This window comes from Vanacampus margaritifer, chromosome 5 (genome assembly GCF_051991255.1).
Source record: "Vanacampus margaritifer isolate UIUO_Vmar chromosome 5, RoL_Vmar_1.0, whole genome shotgun sequence".
In the NCBI taxonomy this organism is placed as follows: Eukaryota; Metazoa; Chordata; class Actinopteri; order Syngnathiformes; family Syngnathidae; genus Vanacampus; species Vanacampus margaritifer.
Genome location: NC_135436.1, coordinates 30,566,622 through 30,584,889, shown reverse-complemented (window position 1 = coordinate 30,584,889; position 18,268 = coordinate 30,566,622). Strand labels below are relative to the sequence as shown.

The 18,268-nt window shown below is 44.2% G+C and overlaps 1 protein-coding gene across 1 annotated transcript in view; it reads left to right on the top strand.

Annotated features, from left to right (window-relative positions):
• The first annotated feature begins 11,913 nt into the window (after positions 1-11,913).
• The window catches only part of robo1 (roundabout, axon guidance receptor, homolog 1 (Drosophila)), a 251,878-nt gene continuing 245,523 nt past the window's right edge, over positions 11,914-18,268 (top strand). The window contains exon 1 of the mRNA XM_077565322.1: positions 11,914-12,172. The gene's annotated coding sequence lies outside the window, so the exon portion shown is untranslated. The remainder of the gene's footprint in view (positions 12,173-18,268) is intronic.

Below are 18,268 nucleotides of genomic sequence, written 5' to 3'. Positions count from 1 at the left end.
GGTCAGAGGCGTGCGCAGGCCAGGACTTTTTCATCTGGAAATGGAAAGTCTGACACTCGTCGAGCATTTTATTGAGCATTTTATCTGTTATTGAATGAATTCTCTATTTGAACTAGCATTTGAACTCACATTTATAGCATTGAATGTAGCATCATTAGCACTTTAGCTTGCCTTTTATCTTAAAAGGAACCACGACTGTCATGACAAGTTTGCTCTATATTATTTATTAGCTTATTACTACCATAACTATGAGATGCATTTTTCAAAAATCATTTCCAGTCGAAACGTTACTTGGACGTACGCCGCCATTGTTGTTGACGTGGCGGCTCGCTGCCGAACGATGTGAAACGCTGATAAAGAAAGCAAGTTAAGTCTCCGTAGCGTCCCTAAAGGGACGATCCAAACTCTTGAAAGCGTCTCGCGAATGACGAGAGCACGAGGACTCTCGCCATCGCGTGGCGTTTCTTTTGGAACGCGACGAGGCTCGCTTTGCTTTCTTTATCGGCGGTTCACATCGACATTCGACGTCACTACGCACCGAATGCGTTGCCACGTAAATAACAATGTACGTCCAAATAAAGTTTCTACAAAACGTATTCAACTGGAAATGATTTTGGAAAACTGCCAGTTATGTTAGTGACGAGCAAATGAATAATGTAGCGCCAACTTGTCACGATGAAGGCATCTCGCTCTTCAGCGAGCACAACTGCTGTTTGTAATAGCGAGCGTTTTATCAAGAGTGATAGCAAATGCTGGCTTATTTTGTTTGCACGCACGCACACACGTTGATGGATCAATTAGCGCCCTAGCGGCGGCTAACGAGCGCCGTCATCCATAAACACAGATCAATTATGATAGTAGTCATTTTCCATTGATCATCTTGAGTCATTTGTTCATTTACATCCGTTCTCACATGTAGAAGTATCTTTTAGTAGTGCCGTGCGTCCGTCCGTCCGTGCATCCGTGCGTCCGTGCGTCCGTCCTGCCCCAGCGGTTGTCATGCAAATGTATGAGTTCAATTACAAGAATGGCGCTTTTAGCGCTGTCGCTTCCTGCAGCGCTAATGAAATTGCACGCATGAGTAAAGAAAGAAAAAAAGAAAAGAAGGCCGGCAAATGCGGGAGATGAGAAGCATTCAAATGCACGCAAACGCACTGCGGGAGATCAAAGTTGCGCTGCGTGCTCGCATTAGCATATGGGCGGGGCTTCGAATCAATGCGTCTCAAATCACTCGCCTACAAAACGCTTCACCATGGGAGCTAGCTAGGGAGCTAGCTAAGTAGCACCCGAGGCTAAATCCAAACGGTGGCAGGCTTTTCATCAGTCAGTCTAAGACCTACAAAAAAGTCTTTGGTAACCAGGAAGTCCAGCATTTTGAATTTAGTTTGGGAATTGCGCACCATTTTTGGCCTTTTATAGAGGTCATTTTTTGAAATGAATACTCGTGAAAGTTTGCACGTAGAAAAGGCCTGGCAAAAACATTGATATCTCGTTTATGAATGGAATTCATCCCCAAATGCGCAAAATGCCTCCGATTCCTCTTGAATAGCCGCGCGTAATTGCAATAGAGCGGTTCTTTTTTGGTGCGATGACGTTTACAGGCCACTAGGGGGGGGCGACATGGCCTAAAAATGATATCACGAGATTTCACAGAAATTTGCGGTGGCGATATTTTTGCCGATATTGGTAAAAATGACTGAACAAAAGATTTGTGATTGGTGCTTTGGAATAATATAACTTTTATTGCAGAACAATATTTTAGACACCTTTTTTCCGCAATTGAAATGTAAACAAAGTGCAAATATAGCAACCGTAATGGAATGAAAAGGAAATAAAAACAGGCCAGGTCGTGTTTATCCTGCGAGGTCGAATTGTAACATTAGCAAATACAAAGAAAACGGCCTTTTTCCATGAATTTTTCTCTCAGCTGTTTGATTTAGCAGCGAACTCTACTATTATTATTGGAGGAGACTTTAACACAGTCTTAAATCCATTAATAGACCGTTCTAATAACACAACATGTATAAGGCGATTACAATCTACTAAAGTAATAGGGGAATATATGGATGATTTTGGCCTCGTCGACAGCTGGAGACTTAAAAACCCAAATAAGAAGGAATTTACCTTCTTTTCCGCTGTACACCGGTCTTTTTCAAGAATTGATTATTTTCTTACAAATAACTCTATTGCTGATAAAACTGTTACAAAAATACATCCTATTATTATTAGCGACCACGCACCAGTCTCACTTTCCCTACAAGTTGATTATACTTTTAAACCACCACCAACATGGCGTTTTAACATCTCTCTTCTAAACGATGCAGAGTTTGATAAAATTATAAGGAAAGAGTGGGCAGACTTTTTGGAAATAAATGACTCTCCAGGCCTATCGCCATCTCTTCTCTGGGAAGCTGGGAAAGCAGTAATTAGAGGTAAAATTATATCATATTCATCTTATAAAAAGAAACAGGATCAAAAATTTGAAAATGACTTGGAAGATAAAATTAAACAACTGACGGATGAGTACGCAATAAACCCAAATGACCAAATATGGACTGACTTACAAAATACAAAAATACAGTTAGACGATATGCTAACTAAAAAGACAGAGTTTATAATACAACAATTGAGATACAACAACTTTGAATATAATAACAAATCAGGTAAATTTCTTGCAAACCAACTTCAACGCAATCGGGAAAAATCTCTTATAACGGCTATTAAAGGGACAACTGGTGAATGTACACAATCACCAGAAGAAATTAATCAAATTTTTTATAACTATTATCGCAACCTATACTCAGAAACTAACAAACCTAACCCTGAGCATATTGAGGCATTCCTCAGTAGCTTAAATATGCCTCAGTTAACTACTGAATATAAAGATATGTTAGAAGCGCCACTTACTATAAACGAGTTGTACAGTGCTCTAGATAGTATGCCTAATGGCAAGGCACCTGGCCCAGATGGTTATCCGGCTATATTTTTTAAGCACTACTGGTTAATGCTTGCTCCGCTATTCTTAAGAGTAGTAACAGAAATTAAAACTAATGGTTACATACGTCCACACATGAATACAGCAGCAATTAAACTTTTATTAAAGCCAGAAAAAGACCCCACCCTTCCATCAAGTTACCGTCCGATTTCACTAATTAACACTGATATCAAAATTATTACTAAGGCTTTCACATCTAGATTAGAAACAGTAATCTCGACAATTATTCATAGCGACCAAACAGGCTTTATTAAAGATCGCCACTCTACTAATAATATTAGGAGGCTCTTTAACCTTATTAGCATGTCACAGCGGCATGATAAGAAGGCAGTTATTATATCGTTGGATGCAGAAAAAGCTTTTGACAAAGTTAACTGGTCCTTCCTCTTTGCTGTTTTAAATAAATTTGGCTTTGGGAAATCATTTATCCACTGGGTGTCAGTATTATATGATTCTCCCAAAGCTACAGTTACTACTAACGGGATTATATCTAAGCGCTTTATTTTACAGAGAGGCACAAGACAGGGATGCCCACTATCCCCTTTATTATTTGCAATATTTATCGAGCCACTTGCAATAGCCATACGCCAGGAAAGAAGGATTCAAGGAATTCACTCTGGGGTAACAGAACATAAAATTAATCTATATGCCGATGATATTTTACTTTATCTAGAAAACCCGGCGATTTCGTTAGGGGAAGTATTTAACTTAATAACTAAATTCTCACAGTTGTCAGATTATTCTATTAACTGGACAAAATCAACACTTCTACCTATTACAGAAAATTCATGGAACCCTGCAAGCCAGGACCCACATTACTCATTTCCTATAGGTAATTTAAAATACTTAGGCATAAAAATCTCACCTAAATTAACTGATTTAATTCATTTAAATTTTTCTCCACTTCTGGATAACATTCATAGTGACTTGGAACGCTGGAATAATCTTCCTATTTCTTTAATAGGACGAATAGCCACCGTTAAAATGAAAGTTTTACCTAAAATAAACTATTTTTTCTCAATGATTCCATTTAAACCTACGGCTAAATGGTTCCAGTTGTTGGACTCAGCCGTTACAAAATTTTACTGGAAAAAAAAAAAAGCAAAGATTAGTCTATCTACTCTTCAGAAAAGTAAATCCAAAGGTGGCCTAGAGGCACCAAATTTTATGTACTACTATATAGCTAACCAGCTACAATATATCGTTCTATGGGCACAACCCAACAGAGATACTAACTGTTGGCTGGAACTAGAACAGAAGGATTGTAATAACCTCAGACTTCTAGATTTACTCTTTATTACAACATCGATTAAGCGACATAATTGTTTTAAAAACCCAATGATCTCCGCCACCCTGACTGCTTGGTGGAAGGCATTAGAAATTACAAAAGCCCAAGTGGAGCCCTGTGGGCTTTCTCCCCTATGGCATAACCCTGACTTTCGAATTAACAACCAAACGTTTTATTTAGGTGTGTGGGAGCAGAAAGGAATCACACATCTTCACCATCTCTTCTCAGATAATATGTTTATATCATATACATCTTTGCTCCAAAAATACAAAATAACAAACGGAAATTTTTTACATTATCTGCAAGTTAAAAATATGATAAAGAAACAAATTCCAACACTTCAGGGTACGCTCCAACCGCCTGGCTTAGCTAAAGATATTAACAAGCTCTCTCCGACAACAACAAAAAAACTTTCAAAAATATATAAGTTACTTTCATATACGGATAAAATGTCTTTACCCATCTTAAAATGGGAGACAGACTTGTCTATAGCTCCGGAATCTGACTTTTGGATTCAAGTTTGTGAAAATGCATTTAAAATGACAAAACACACAAATTTACAACTTATCCAATACAAAATAATCCATAGAACATACATTACTCAATATATGATGAAGAAAATGGGCCTCTCCGACTCTGACATTTGTCTCCAGTGTTTACAAAACACTACAGACACTTATTTTCATGCTTTATGGTTATGCACCCCGGTTATGTATTTCTGGACTAAAGTCTTAGAAAAACTTTCCGCTATCTTGGACTATAGGATACCTTTATCTCCAAACTTGTGTTTGCTAGGTGACCTAACAACAACTGACCTACCACATAAACAATTTCAATCTACACTTGTAGCCCTTACTATCGCTAAAAAAACAATTCTTGTTAACTGGAAAAATAAACAAACTCTGAATATCGACCAATGGTCTAACCTCCTTATAAATCACATTTTAATGGAAAAAATATCGGCCTCAAATAAAAAACAAATATCAAAATTCATAGAAATATGGTCTACGTATATAGAATATTTTAACCTAATTCTGGTTATTTAATTCTGCCTGTTAGCGAGAGCCACCACATTGTGATAACTTACATTGATGTCTCTGCATTTGGCAGTTTGTTACTAATGGTTGTGTTTTTATAGTCAGGAACCCAGTTGCTGCCAACAGGATCGAACAGATTCACCTCCAATGGGCACTAAAGGCTAATATTCGGATTCACTGCATGCCAGGGGACTAACGCTACAGGTGCTGTCCCCCCTGGCTGGGCGTGGGCGGGTCTGCCCCTCTGTTGGCTGCTGGGTGGCGGCTGCGTCTTGGTCGTTCCCTGGGTCTCGTGGTGGGTGCTGTGTTGCGGGGCTCTCCCTGGTGTCCGGGGCGGCGCCGCCCCGGCGCGGTCCGTCGCTCTGGGTCCGGCGACGCGGGTCGGGGCCTGTGGGCCGCCGGGGTGCCCCGTGGTTCCCTCTCCCCTCCCCCTTCCTCCCCCTTGCTTCCTCTCCCTCTTCACCTCTCCCCGCCCGTCCTCCGCCTCCCTGTCCCTTCTCCCTCGTCGCCCTTCCTCCTCCTCTCCCCCTCTCTCTGCGGCCCTGCTGCTGCCTCCTGCCCTTCCTGTCGTCTCCTTCCCCCGTCCCCTCCCCCTCCCCTGTCCGCCCTCCTCCCCCTCCCCTAGGCCGGGGGTTCCGTCCGTGGCCCGGGTCTCGGCGCTCCGGGAGCCGGGGGAGTGGGCGGGATTGGTGTTGTGCCCGCCCCGCTCCGGTGGGCCTCCGGGCACTTCGGGCGGGCCCCGGTATCCGGGGGGCAAGCCCCGCCGGGGTCCCGGTGGGGTGGGTGGGGGTTTTGGTGGGTGGGTGCGCCTCCCCCCCCCCGCCCGGTTGGGGGGGGCCCAGCTGGTCGCTCCTCTTAACTCACTGCACTAGTTTTGCACAATACATTTTAGGGCACATAACACACTTTGGGGGGGAGTGGGGTGGGGTGGAGACACCGTCTCCGCCCTGCAGCTCCCCTCCAAATTTTAATGCACCACACAACTGGGGGGGGGGGGGGGGCATCGGTTGGGGCGGCCGCGGTATGAAGCAGTGCTGCGGTCGCCTGTCCGTGTGCACCCCCCCCCCCATTAATTTATTTTAATGCACCACATACGCTCATTGACATGCCTGGGGGGCGGATGGATCGGAGCAGGGGGGGATATCATTTCCCTCTGCTCCGGTTCACCTGCCCCCAATTTTAATGCACCACACACACACACTTATGTATATACACTGGGTGGGGTCACACACACGGTTTAGGGGTAGAGTTCGCCAGTCGGCGAGCTGGCGAACTTAGTAACAGGGTTAGTTTTTCACTTTGATCGTTGGGGTGACGACCGGGGCCTCTCCCCGCTGGGCCTGGGGTTCGGGGATGCCGCCCGTCCTCCGGTGCCCCCATCTCCCCTTCTGCCCCTGGTGTTCCGTCCCTCCGCGTGGTGGGGTGGGCGCGGGTGCCCTCTCCGCTCCGCTGCCCGGCCCCCTCTTCGGCGCGGATGCCTGGATGCGGTGTGTCCCCGGGGTCCGGGGTCGGGGGCTGGGGGGCTGTCGGTTGGTGGGGGTGGGGGCGGGGGGCGGGGGCGGCTTGGTTGGTGGGGGGGTGGTGGTGGGGGTGCCGGGGTGGGGGGTGCTGGGGTGGGGAGGGTGTCTGGGGATTTGGGGACCTGGGGGCGGTTGGGGCTGGGTTGGGGTGGGTGGCGGGGGTGGGGGGCGGGGGGGTCGCGGGGGGAGCGGGGGTTGTGGGCCGGTGGGGTGCCTGGTGGGCCTGCAGTGCCCCGTCCTGCTGCGTTGGGTTGGGGGCGCGGGCCGCGTTGGGGTGGGGGGCGCTCCTGCTCCGGGGTTTGCTCTCCGGCCGGTGGCCCCTGCGGGGCCCGGGGGTCGTCCTTTGGCGCGGCCGCGGCCTGGGGGGCCCTGAGGTGTTGCGCTTGCTCTGTCCTGGCGGAGGTCGACGGCTCCCCTCTTTGGTGGAGATTTTCATGCATGCTAGATCCACCACACCAGCATCTATCGAGACTCAGACACAATTTGTTTCTCCCTCAGGTCATTGATTCGGTGGAGGCTGGTGTCTGTGGATCTCACTCTGCTTCGTCTATCCTTTCTACCTTTCCTCAGTTTCTCCTTTGGGCCCTTGAGGTTTCCCTGATTTGTTGGAGTTGGGATGTCTTTGGGGTTGGTGAAGGTTAGTGGCCCGGTGGGTGGTGTCTGGTCGGTGCTGGGCTTCGCTTTTCTTTCTTTTCTTTGGTCCCCCTTTGGGTCTCCTGGCGGCCCCACGACTCTGGCTGGATTTTGAAGTGTTCGGTTTAGGTGAACGGTATGGGAATTCTTATTTATTTTTATTTTTTTTCGCACGCACGCACGCACGCACACACACACGCACGCACACACGCACAAACACACATACAAAAAAAAAAAAAAAAAAAAAGGGAGAACAATGATGATGACATTTCAAATGATCAATACTGAGATCTCCCAAGAGAAAAAAAGAAAAAAAAAAAAAAAAAAAAAAAAAAAAAAAAGCAAATACAAAGAAAACACAAACCTTCAGAAGTCCACAAAGTCCATTATATGTCCTGACCCTCGTGTTGTAGAGGTAAAAAAAAAAAAAAGATTCGGTAGCAACCAGTCTCTCGTTTTGTACATCGCAGACAACTCGAGGCAAGTATATTGTCGAAAAAAGTTTTTTTTGCCATAAATGTCAATAAGATCAAATGCCGCGATTGCTTGTAACGTGATTAGCGGGTTTGAAGAACGCAAATGTGCACGTCGACAACTTGTTAGCTTAGCGGCCGGTTAGCATCACAAAGTCACGTCCACTTTGAGGCGAGTTTCCGGTCACAGTAAAATAACCAGCGCGGATTGTTTATCTTGGCCAAACAATACGCGAGCGCTTCAGTATGATCCAACCGTTGTCTGTTTTTTTTTTTGGTTTCCCGACACAACGGTCATCAAATCCAACAAGGCCAGAAAGTTCAAAGTGCAAGTTGTGTGGTATGAATTGGAGGATTTCATTTCCAGTAGCACGCGTTTGTTCTTGGCTGGAGTCCATAAACATTCCGAACGCGATGTGATATTTATGAATGCACTTTTTCAACACGCCTCAACGCACGTGACCTTCTCGGCCGTGTTGTACACAAAAGCCCCGCGGGGCCAGCGGCCTCTCGTGGCGTGTGAAAGGTTAACTGGGACGGCTGCAAGACGCTTATTCCAAATGGCTAATAACGCAGCTAGCTCGCCACCTTTTTGAAAATTCCGCCCGTCAAGCCGCAACGTGAAATATGTCGCGCGTGAGCAGACCCGCAAAACAAAAAGCGGCAAGTCAGCATTTAATTGGAGTCTGAAGCGGCCATTTTATTGTGATTTTCCATCCAACTTCCCACAAGTCAGACAAGAGTGAGAAGACCAAAATCCTGCTGCTCTGCTGCTCAGTCCACGCAAGTCAAAATTGGCGCACTTTTTTGCAGTGTGACCTCGAAGTGCCCCAAAAGACACTCAGAAAAAAAATGATTGAACTATGAAAAAAAATCTTGTGAAATGTAAAAATAAAAAAAAATACATGACGTATATATTATTATCATAGCTTTACAAGAATAAAGTTATATAAGACCAGTTTTTAGAATAAATCTGTATTTATTGGCAATAATATTAACTCATTCGCTGCCATTGACGTCAAAAATTCATTTGAACTATTTCTATTAGTTTTTTATTAATTATAAAATGTGTGATTAATCGTGAAGTCATGGGATTAATTACTATTACAATTTTTAATCACCTGACGCCCCTAATTTTTAATAAACCTTTCTCTTTTTTTTTTAAATCGCGTCAGGCAATACATTTTTCTAATTGTAATTAATTGCATGACTTCAATAGTTAACTCACGATTAATCACACATTTTATATCTGTTCTAAATGTACAATATTTTTTCTAGGTTTTCATACTCTTTTTAACACAAGTGGAAAAAAAGTTAAACTAATAGAAATAGTTTGAATGATTTTTTGACGTCTATAGCCGCCAATGGCAGTGAATTTAATGATGTCACATTTTGTCTGAGATTTTCTAGATGAAAAGGAGACTTTTACACACACAAAGTCAAGACACAAAAAAAATTCTAAATGGAAGTCAAGATTTTATGAGAAAAAAAGTATGTAAAAGAATGGCAGTGATTGTTATTGGCCATCAGCTGTTCCTTATTTTTGCTCATTTATTCACCAAATAATCGAAACGAGTGTGTGCGTGTATTTGATTCAAGCACTGCGTGTCCTTGGCACGTGCGTGCGTGCGTGCGTGCGTGCGTGCGGGGGCGGTTGAGAGAGAGAGAGAGAGAGAGAACCGCTGGATGCAGGTGTGGAACGAGACACGGGTGAGCTAATTAGTCCTAATGAACCGGCAGCGGCTTTTGTTTGAAGGTCCCGAGCAGGACCGAACCAAGCGAGCAGACTTGTTTGGGGGCCGACCGGAAGCCAAGCGCGTGCGCATGAATATGCACGCGGGTTAACTCAAGTGCGACTCTGTAATTGCGATGGGACGCAAAGACGCCTGCAGTGTTTTGTTTTTGCATATTAAGACACCCCTTTTTCTTCGCTTGGATTAAACTATTCAGCAAACAATGAATTTAAAGTCCAAGTCTTTTGTTTGGATTCCAAAACCATTCGAGGAAGGTCGGAAGTCGACTGGGCTTTTCCCTGTTTTGACCTGAAAGCAATCAAGGTAATAATAAACAAGCAAAATGCCAAAAGGCCTTTCTTGAAATCGTTGTCCTTGCGCTGAAGATGGCGGTAGCGTTTGTTTTCCGCCTCTGCTCATCATCATCATCATTTTTTATTTGCTGGGAAAGTTGTGGTGCGTGAGACGTCAAATCGATGTCAACATCGGTCCACGGATCACATATTGATTTGACATCACGCTTTGTCCGCCCGCCTCCGCCGCTTTAGCCGTCATTAGCTGGCCTCTCTCGGCCTTTCGACGCGTACGTGACGGATTTGCCAGTTGACTGTTGCGATCATGAGGAAGGAAGGCAGCGCTGGATTTGTATTGCCGGAATCGTGACTTCCAAAGAAGGAGAAGAAAAAAACATCCCCCCGCTATATCGCTACTGTAAATGACATGCAGTTAAAGCCAGCTACCGCGTTTCCCGGTTCTGTTTATTTTGAGTGTAATTCCACTTTGGACCACTAGATGGCGGCACACTCAAGTTGACACTTTAAGTTTGACTAAAGAAGACAATTGAAAGCAGGAAGGGCCGTATTTAGGCTCAGCCTAGTTTTTGCTGAGATTTTGGAATGTCGATCCTCTTCGATCCTGATTGTTATGCCTACAGAAATCAACATGGAACCTACCAAAAGAAAGATTGGAGTCTCTTCTTTCATCAGGAAAAAAAGTACATTTCTATCTGTGACTTTTCTTCAGAAGCTCAAAGTGCGGCTACCAATTAAGACCTTTCCTATCGGAAATCGGCAAAAAAAAAAAGGTGCACTCCTCCCCAAAGGCCACTAAAACGTCGAATGCTTCTTTTGGAAGGACGAGCTCTTCTTTGGAAGGTTGACGGCCGCAGATGGCGCGAGGAGCTGCAAGGCCGGACGAGCCCCTGTAGGAGCACGCGATGACGTCATCGGATTGCAACGCGGTGATTTTTTTTTTTTTTACGGCGCAGCTGCATCATGGTGGCCGTCAGTGCTCGCTGATTCACTTTTCAGTGTCCCACCGCCGCCAAACAACCAAAAGACGATTCAAGTCGCGCAGTCAAGTTTCTACCTGGCGCTTCACTTGACTTCTGGTCTGATTGATGAATGGACCTTCCACAGAGATGCTAAATGCAAGTAGCCCTGAATGCAGAGTGCAGTTCGAGGCGTGCCTCAACGACGGCTGGACTTAAACGTTTGACTCCGCCCACATGGATTTTTAAAAAGGGTTTAAACATTTTTTTTCACCAACAAAATTTGCAGATTTAATGATGCGCCGTCTAATGACGTAACGTTTTTTTTTTTTTTTTTAACACATTATGGCGCATCGAAAATTACAATCACTCACGCCTCAGTCAACCGGGGCGGAGCTAACTAAACGGTTTGAGGAAGAGGCCGAAGCGCAGTACTACATGTCCCCAGCAGATAGCGCATCCCTGGACGGTTGAGGTTAGTATTTGGGTTTCGATCAGTTTTTAATACAGTGCTCAAAACATACTGTAATTGTTATGGTTAGAGACGTTTCTGCATTTGGGGCCAGGCCCCACCAGATGGCGCTGTTGAGCACTATGCACGCTCATAATTGGTCTTCTTTATAACTAATCATTTATAGAATTTCATTTTAACAAGAATAATAATATTGAAATGAATACCAATTTTGTTTGTAAGGTAATTTTGTTATAAAAAATATATGTATAATACAAAGCCAGGTTCAATGGTCTAACTTTCTAAACAGGAAATGGCCGACTTCATGAGGGCGTGTTCAAGTGGATGAGACACTCACACCAAGACGCTCTCCATAGACAGCCATTGGGCCACATTACTAGGCCCATCGTCCAATTGAAATACAGGACTGATGTCACGTGACGTCAAGCCCTAATCAACACACGCTCAGTTCTATTTCCTTCCTCCCGACCGCCAGGTGGCGGTGCTGAAAACAGCACGCTGTCGTTTTGGCGAATGGCAGCATACAGCAGTAAACTCGATTTTTTTGTTGTTGCTTTCTTTATTCGTTCAAACTCCAACATCCAATTCAGCAGTAAACGAGATGGCTTTTCATGAATGAAGTAGATTTGTTGATGACGTCATCGCCCAAGAGAGAGACAGGCAGCGCTGCGGAAACGGAGGCGGCAAAAACAACAACAAACACTGCAGCTGTCGCGTTATGAAGCAAGCTTTTGGCTCAACTTAAGTCAAGGTGAGATTTTGCCTTATAGCAGCACTGCTTGTTGTGGACAGCACACTTTTCAGTCATTTCAGCAAAACGTTTCCATGTGTTGAATTTGAAGCAGCAAAGAAAATCTGTCCGTTTAGAAATAAAGTTAAGATAGAAAGTGAGCTGAATGAACAACACTGGTGAGTAGCATTTTGATTTTGAACTAGGGCTGCTCAATTTTAAAAAAAAATAATGATTCCAATTATTTTAGTAATAATTGAAATCACAATTATTCAAACGATAATTTACTGATACAAAACAAGAACATGTTTAAACAAAGACAAATAAAAACATTTGAAATAATATACAGTAATTATGTAAGTTCCTTTTGGAGCAAACACGATTTATTAAATTAGTCATTTTAAAATAAAAAAGGTGCAAATATATAACTGAATCAACTCAAATGAGCATTAATAATCTTTTGTTTTTGTTTACGGTTATGCCAATTGTGCCCAGTGCGCTCGTAAAAAAAACGCCGCCGAGACAATAGATCAACACTAATTGGATGTGGAAGGAGAGCGTGGAAAATGTCCCGTGATTGATGAGCGGATTATCTCCATGGGATTATGCTAATCCAGGCTAATATCCGCTCCTTGAAGCTTCATATGTGTCTTTATTATTATTGGACTGACGTTGCAATGGATTTTTCTTTCATCTGAATTTTTACGTGATGTTACATATGCTGCATTGCCATTAGCTGTCTTTGATTGTATGTCCTAAAATATGTAAACGTTTCCATCCATCCATTTTCTTCACCGCTTGTCCTCACAAGTGTTGCGGGGGTTGCTGGAGCCTATCCCAGTTGGCTTCGGGCAGTAGGCGGGGTACACCCTCAACTGGTTGCTGTAAATGTTGCTTAATTATTAGTGAGGCTCCTTTTTTTCTTGGTCAAAGGTCATTTAAATTGTGACTAAAATTCCAACTTTATTCTCATAATATTGCAACTTTTTCCCAAGAAAAACATTTTGACTTTATCCCTGGAACATAGTTTACCCCCCCCCCCCCCCTCATAACTTTTGTTATTTTGTGTGTGTGTATTTTTTCAATAAATTAAGAATATTTTTACTTTATTTATTTTCTCACATTATTTCATAAAATGAGTTCTGAATAATTTGACTTTATTCTAAGAAAAGGTTTTGCTGACCAAACCCAGAAAACAGGTGAGCCATGATTGGTCGTTACCTGCTTCCTCAGCACAGGTGATGTCATCGTCAGTCAACAGCAAGTTGGGGGGGGGGGGGGTTGTTTTTAAAGATGTTAATTGTACAAGAAAAATAATGAAACTATCAAATTAATTCTGGACAAAATACTAACTTTCTACTGCTGAAAATGTCTGAATGAGTCAACTTTTTTTTTTTTTTTTCTCCTATTGACTTATTTGGACCAATTTTGATCAACGTGCCAATCAACTCCACCGATGCGCAAGCATGATCCCGGCTGACGTTCCGGTCATGGCGACGGTCGACGGACACTGCGATGGCGGGTTGCGGTTTGGCGGTGTCGTGCGCGCTCGAGATTTCGTTTGCGCCACCAATGGCCTCTTGCGAGAAGGAAAGAGGCGGACGCGCGGAATGAGACGTGCCCGCATGAAAGGCGGCGGTGACAGATGAATCCACACGTGGAACAAAGGCTGTTTGAACTGATGGATGGAGAGATGAACGCGCCGCTCGCTGCCGCTGAGACGGGAATGATAAATGGGCAGCAGCCGCGGGCGCTCGCTACACAAAGAGCACCTGAACGATGCAACTTTTCAAAGAAAAGACCTTCATTTTTATTCACAACTGCACACCAATCCGCTCAAGTTTACCTACTAGGGGCAAAAAATTGCCACGCCTTTCGCTTTGCGCTGTTTCAAGGATGTTTAAATTTTTTATTTTTTTTACTGTGATTTGCAAAGAAATACTGATTGATTGTAAAACGTCATTGGTGGAGTCAAACTGATTTGAATTGGTCAAGGTTGACTAGTTACTAGCAAGGTTATTTAATTGAATGAAAATGATAAAAAAATAAAAACTAACTGAAACTACAACTAACTATAATTATATCAAAAATGTCCTGCGTTTTAGTCTTTGATCATTCATTTAATGCATGAGCCTTTGGGGATGATTTTAAAGGTGATTTTATTTCACCGGAATAAGGACGTTTGAAAGTGTCGCACAGAAGTGACGTCATCGAGGACCAGCCAATAGAAAAGCACCTTCAGATGAAGAAATGCAACGCTAGCTAAGAAATGAGTTACTTTTCTCATGATTTGACCGCAGAAGTGGCAAATCCAGGTCCAGAAAGTAAAAGCCCTGTCACAGTTTGGCTTTAGCCATTGATGCTAGCTAGCTAGCTCCCTGGTTAGCTCCCATGGTGCTCGTTTACCTGCTAGGGAGCTAGCTAGCTAGCATCAATGGCTAAAGCCAAACTGTGGCAGGTTTTTACTTTCTGGATCTGGATTTGCCACCTCTGCGCACAAGTAATACACATTTAAAAACAAACGAACAAGAAAACAACAAAAACTAATACTGAAACTAACTAAAACAAAACTAAAATTAAGCACTATTAAAATAAAAAATGAATAAAAACTAATAGAACCACCCTGAAAACTAATTCAAACTAACAACAACGAAAAAACTCAAAACAAAATAAAAACTAACTAAAATGAAAATTCCAAAACTATAATACTCATTCAATAACTCATTCAAACCCCAAAACGTATAAATACGTTTTTTAATACTTTGTCCTTCACTTCCAAAAACGTATTTATATGTTTAAAAATGATTATTTTTTAAAATGCTAGAGCATACAGAAGGCTTTGATACAGCTTCTGTTCCGACATGAAGAGGTGGCTTAAAGCAATGGTTGTTATTACAAAAAATGGCCAGCAGGTGGCAGCAGAGTATAAGAGATCAGCCATGGCCATGTTGCAACAAGCTCTTTTTGCCAATGTTTTCAACAGGTTTATGAATGATGATGAAACTTAGCTATATGCTAATGCTAATTTCTCTAAACGCAAACAGATGAAAGAAGAGACTCTCCTCTTTGTTTTGGTAGCTTCCATGTTTTGGTAACAATATAACAGAACGTTCTGTGGGCCTTGCAAAATCAGTCAAAATCCAGTCAAACAGCTGGGAGTGAAGGGGGTTCCTTCGGTGAAAATGTCTGCCAGTGAATGAGTTAAATTAAGAAGAGTAAGCAAGTATTTGTACTTTATTACTTCCCACCACAGGACAGGGCTTCCTGTATAACGATGCGGCACCTATAAGCATATTTTTGCAAATATGTAGCAATGTGCTAATGTGCGCGTCCAGGGGTGGGGGGGGGGGGCGCATGTCACTGACTACAATATTAGCATAAGAAGCGCGGGGGGTCACTCTGTTGCATATTCCGTAGCTGGTCGGCTGGAGAGTATCAATAATAAAACAAGACAATAAGGAGGCTGCTCAGTGCACATCCTCAGTGGGCGCTCACTCGCTCGCTCTCTCTCGCTCTCGCTCGCTCTCTCTCTCGCTCGCTCGCTCACTTGTTGGCGCTCTGTTTTGTCTTTTGGCGTACGCCAGCGGAATATTTATAGCGCTGCGCTTCAATTAAAGGATGGTCTCCGTGCTGGGCTGGATGTCTTCCTCGCTGGCGGACGCCCTCACGGCCACGCCGAGACTATTCCCAATGTGATCTCTGTTCCTTCTCACCTTATTCCTTCTCGCCCTTTACCCCCCCCCCCTTCCCTCCGCTTCACTGCAGTGTTGTCGCAGTGAGCTTGTGCAAAGGAGAGGCATGCGTGTGCATACTAACGCCGCTTGTGTGCATTTTTTTTTCCCACCTTTCTTTCCCCCCCCCCCAGCTAACATTGAAAGCCGGCTGCCTGGCGCTCCGGAGTCTTATGAATAAGGGAATAAGTGTTGAGCTGTTATTAAAGTAGATGGAGACAGATGGCCGCCGCTGTTTACACGTTGGAGTGAATCGGGAGAAATAAAGTGAAAAGTGCTGTACTACTTTCCTTTTTAAGGCCCCTCTGGCGTCGGCACCTCGCATAGAAAAATATTGTAAATACACACCGCACCGACCCCGTCCATTACGTAGCTTCAACTCGTGCGCGACAAGTAATTCCCCTCCATACCATCGGCGGCGGTAGTCAAATGCAACATGTCGAATTTGCTGAAAGTAACAAGTAAAAGTAAAGTAACAAAGTATTTGTACTTCATTACTTCCCATCTCTGGTTCTTGGAGAGCCGAGTCCTTTTTTTTTTTTTCAGTTGGTACAAAGTGTAAGAGGTTTGAAAGCACCTGATTCCATCAAGCGCAATCCAGGCCTTCGTGAAAAATGCACGGCGCGCGCCATCATGCATGAGAAGCCGGCAATTGCCGTATGAATTTTTCACAGGAGTTTTCCCAGAAAAGGGGATTGCGGGGGCCGGCTTGTTCCAATCCACAACTCATCCTGAATTTCTATTTGCCGCCGGACGCCGTCTGGAGGCTTGGGGGGCGCCATTTATATTCATATGTCGCAGCGTGGGCCGCGGGTTCCGTTCCACAAGTCTTATTCAAATGCGTTTGTGAGTGTGGCAAAAAGCTCTCGGCAGCGCTTGCTGTGAAGAAGATGGCCCGCCGCGCTAGAGGGGAAAATTACTCATGGGGGGGGGAAGCCGACGCCACACAATTTCCTTTGGGGACAAAAGTCGTTTTCCCTCGGACAGCGGAACCTCCGAATGGGATTTTCCGTCCAAATTCTGTGGCCAAACACTTGCTTGCTGCTTATTTTTCACGCACAAGCGAGGATGTTGCGAGCCAAGGATGTCTACGTCAAATTCTGAACGACATCAGGGAAGGCTAACTGTTGGGCGGGGGGGGTCAAACAGGGCGTCGATGCGGGACAACATATTCATCGTGACAATGAAACTCTCGAATGGATTATTTGAATTGATTGGTCGCTGATCTTTCGCTCGAGGCCTGGTAAACTTGCTCACAGATGTGATGTGATTTTGGAGGAGATCCCATTTCGACCTTTGACCCCACCTTTCCACCTTCACCCTTGACGCCACGGCTCAACTTAACCTTTAACCTTTAGAGCCTTTCTCTTCAAGGCCTCCGTCCACAAAAATCCCTTTTGTTCTTGTACTAATGCAGCTGTCGCTAAAAAAAAAAAAAAAAAAATCTGAAAATGAAGCAAATAGTCGAACTGTGGCATAAGCGGCTGGTAAATAATCTTTGAGTCTGGTTTCTTCCTCGTCACCCATCGTAGAACCTCCTGAAACGTTTTAATAGCTGACCCTAAAATAACACCAAGGTTTGGTTAATATGAGTAAGTGCTTCGACTTCATCCATCAGCCCTCGGACCCCGACGACTCCCCGACGACTCCCCGACAACTCCCTGACCTTCTTTCTTTCCCTGCGAGGTGGTGTTTTGTGTGTATGCCCCCCCCCCCCCGCCATCCGACGTCGATTGATTAAAGACGCATTAATCACGCTGAGGGATTATCCCGTGCCTGCAAAACGGCTTCTTTCTCTAGTAAACCAATTATACTTTTTATGGGATGAGAAGGTTAAATGGCCGCCCGGGCAATTCATTCCAGACGCTGACACTTTAGGTCTGGAGATGAAAAGGAGGATGGATGGATGGAGGCGACGCAAGAGACGCCAGGCGGAGGTCATGATACGCTTTCAGAGGGAGTTTGAATAGCGAAAACAGAGCCAAAAAGCATAAAAAGGTATGATTGGCCATTAAAGTTAATTGGGGGTGTGAAAGGTAAGCTAGCATGATGCTAAAGAGAGGCCGAGGCTCAGGGTGAGGAGACGGACGTCCCGTAACCAGAAGGTCAGCTGCTCGAGGCACTTGACACACATTGCCTCCAGTGCTACTTTGGTGGTGGTGGGAGGGGCCGTAGGCGCACACTGGCAGCCACGCTTCCTTCCGTCAGCCTTTGAGTGTCTGGAAAAGCGCTATGTAAATCCCATGCATTATTGTTATTATTATTATTATTATTAAAAGAAGCTAATGTGGCATTCTTCATCTTAATTCATGAGGTCAAAGGTTAATTAGCATGACTGATCCGAGACGTGTCCAACAAAGTTGCTTTTACCGTATGCCGGCTAGCG